The sequence below is a fragment of the Lactuca serriola genome, chromosome 7, assembly GCF_051521515.1.
Source record: "Lactuca serriola cultivar US96UC23 chromosome 7, Lser_US96UC23_V15, whole genome shotgun sequence".
Classification (NCBI taxonomy): domain Eukaryota; kingdom Viridiplantae; phylum Streptophyta; class Magnoliopsida; order Asterales; family Asteraceae; genus Lactuca; species Lactuca serriola.
In genome coordinates, this window is record NC_136414.1 from 192,355,521 (window position 1) to 192,359,202 (window position 3,682).

Below are 3,682 nucleotides of genomic sequence, written 5' to 3' on the forward strand. Positions count from 1 at the left end.
TTCCTCTCTTTTCTCTGATCCTGCAAAACATTTAAATGTAATCTTATCACATTATGTATTAAGAATATATGAATAGGAACTTAATGGAGTTAGATAGTGGATTTTTACTTGAAGTAGAGCCATACTTCTTGACTCTCCCATCTCTTAGATTCTTCAGGTCCTTTGGGCAGCTTTTCGTATCCAATGCCCCTTCTCTTGGTAGCAGAAACAGGTGGGTTCTTCTAGAATGTCCACGGAAGCATGGTTGGTTGAATTACCAGGCAAATATGCTCCATTACTTTGCCAAATCATATCTGATTCAGCAGCAATAAGCATGTAAGTTAGGTCAATGAGGGTCGCGTCAAGATCCATCATATAATACTCTCCTTTGAACTTATTATATGATTCAGGGAGTGACTTAAGAACCCAGTCTACAGCCAACTCCTTTGGGAAAGTTGCATCCAACATTATCAACCTATCGATGTGTGATTTCATCCTTAGGACGTGAGCACACATGGATTTTCCATCTTCATGTTTCATTGGCAACAGGGCTCGAGTGATTTTGAACCTTTCAATTTTCGGTCTTGTGGGTTTGGGAGAACAATAGGAGGAGGTGGAGGAAGTGAAACCAAGCTAGTCCACATTGCAAGGATTGATCTTTCACCTTCATTGTGTAAGAGACTTTCACTTTGAGCAGGAAAACCTTTTCCTTGGGATTCGGGAAGACCATGGTTAGATTTAGACATCTACAAAACGGGAGAAAAAATCAAGTTATTTGATTGAGTCCTTAATAAATCACCCAAATGAGATATTAAGGCTAGGACCCAACACAATATCCCGCAACTTGGGAGAGGGATGCCGTAACCCAAATTGCAGAACATTTGAAGGTAAGTGAATGACGATTCACTAATTTTCCACCATGAAAAACGAAAAATGAGATTAGGTTTTAAATGTATTGAAAAACTCCTAGATTCTTTGAGATTCATTGAACTCCTCAATGGCATGTTTAAATCTCGATATACCCCTCAATTTGTGACTGAGATGCCGAGGATCACAAAACAGGGTGTGAATAACCATGCAAATATACATGGTGCTCCCAATGTGACAGCCACCTATTCGATGTGCCGGTTAGCCACACACGCTCCACCGAACTATGACAAACATTGAGTCACCCTTTGCTACCTTTGCTTAGAACCAATTAGTGTGTCGGTTAACCACACACGCTCCACTAATGTCTTCGCAAGGGTACAAAGTTTAATTTCATGGAATTGCATCAAATTCACTTTTTGCCTAAAGTAACTAAGATTGGGAATTTGTAAAAGTATTTAGTTACTTTATACTTCATTATACTTTACATGTCAAGGGTTGCCCTATCCTACACTACTAGAAAAACAGCCTTTTACGACGCGCAATGTGTGTCGTAAAATGCTCAGACGACGCGCAAATGCATGTCAAGAAAGGCCCTGTCATAACGAGAGACCACACACTTTTGCGCGTCGTCTATTTACGACATGCATTTACGACGCGCAGTTATGACACGCAATGCGTGTCAAGGAAGGCCCTGTCATAAAGGAAAACGACATGCATTTGCGTATCGTAACCTTACGACGCGCGTGTTTATGACACGCAATGCATATCAAGGAAGCCCATGTCGTAAAGAAAGAGGACACGTATTTTTGTGTGTCATAATGTTAAATGTTTTTAAAATTATATATTTTTTTATAGATTTACTAAGTTTCAAATTAAATAACACATTAAAAGTCTCATCATACAAAATAAAATACCATAAACAATAAAGATAATTCATTGCCCTAGTATGTCAAATACAAATAATAATTCCAATAGTAACTAAATGTAACACATTGCTAATATTACATAATATTTATTATAGAAAACAAAACATGTACAACATTAAAACAAAATCATGACTAAATTCTCCTTTGACAAGTTCCTTTCTAAGAGAATAACCTGAATGCAAGAACTTTGAGAGGCTGCAGGGCATGGAAGGAGGTTGCTAGAGTTGTCAGAACCTGCACATGTTTCTTTCTTATCTTCGTTTAACTTCTTTTCCTGCTCAACAAACATAAATGTTTATTAGATCCATTATGATTCCCAATAGGAGATATATATGAATGGATAGTAGGGGATTATATATGATCTCGTTTTATGTAACAAATAAAAGAAGGGTCATATGATCTTAACTTTAACACCCTTGCATTCAACTAGATGAATTAGCCAGATCATACAAACAAGTAATAATTACAACACCTGATATGATGGAGTATGTAATTAGACCTTAACGTGTGGTGTGGTTTACAATTTTTTAAAGCACCTTCCCACGTGACTCTTAATTATGTCGCTAACACTATACAGATGTAACTAAATATGACCAGGTCTGTATAAAAAAACAAAACTAAAAGTAGAATTTTAACTCTTCTTTACATGTTCTGAATTTTGTGCACTACAGTGGAAGTTCCTATATGTATAGTGCATCTCATTAAGTCATGCGTTATATATATATATATATATATATATATATATATATATATATATATATATATATATATATATATGTTGTTAAACGTAATTGATAAATCTTTATCTACCTAAATATATAAGATTATCTCTTTGCATAGCCTGTAGAAAATAAGACAATGAATCAAAACCTTATAGTTATCCCTACATATCAACTTACTTGTTCAATAACATTTATTCCTTATATCATTTATTATTTTTCTTTTTTTATATTGTAAACACTGTTATTGGTACAAGTTTTTTATATTTACAATTGATCTCCTAATAGTTTCCTGCAATAGGTTGATTCACTTCAAGATCCCAATCCTCTATAGTCTCGAATCTGCCACAAAAAAAAATATAATTTTGATCACATTTTCTTTAAATACCTACTTAGATGTTTAATGGGAGTAATACCCTTTGAAGAAAATCTCTCCCATTAGAATCTGTGTAAAATGTTTTATTGCTCTTCATGGTGGTTGTGAGCTGAGTTACAATCTCTTTCCCAACTCCATCATCAACCACCTAAAAAAGCACAGAATATCCGTAATGAACAACAACACAAAAGTAAAGAAAAATGAACTTATTGTAAATTCAACTTCAGCATGTTCCTTATTCTTGAACACTCTAGTGATCTGGACAGAAGGGTAAAACGGTCATTTGGCATTATTCATTTCAGAAGGTTCAATCAGTCCAACAAAGAAAAAATATGAGTTCATATAGAACTACTTTATCCATTACCTGGTAAATCCATGGATTTATTTTCTGATGTACTTCATCATATATTGGCCCATTCAAAACCTTTATGGGAGTCTGTAATTTCAATGAACACTATTAAAATTTAAATCTGACAATAAATTATAAACTATAAGACACATAGATATATCAAAAGAAATTATATAATATATACCTGCTCCTGTGTACCAATACAATATGTACCATTTGCACGGAAAATATATGCTCCAGATGCCTAAATTAAACAAGTTAGGAGCTCAATTGTTAATATAAAAAACTTCTACCAATAACAGTATTTACAAAATAAAAAATAATAATAATAAATAAAATAAAGTTACATGCTCTCCTGTAGTTCCATCAAATCTAGCATAAAAGCTATATGATTGCTTCACAGAGGCAGTGATCTTTCATAAACCAAAATAACACAGGTTAGTGCACATTAAAAGAATAAATA

At 33.9% G+C, this 3,682-nt stretch overlaps 1 long non-coding RNA gene across 1 annotated transcript; it reads right to left on the reverse strand.

The window, feature by feature from the left end:
• Positions 1 to 3,080: 3,080 nt before the first annotated feature.
• LOC145061056 (uncharacterized) lies at positions 3,081 to 3,433 on the reverse strand. The gene is made up of 3 exons (XR_013687097.1): positions 3,404 to 3,433; positions 3,235 to 3,306; positions 3,081 to 3,128 (listed from the first exon to the last, which is right to left on the reverse strand). It is a non-coding gene; the product is annotated as an uncharacterized LOC145061056 (long non-coding RNA).
• Between the last annotated feature and the right edge of the window lie 249 nt (positions 3,434 to 3,682).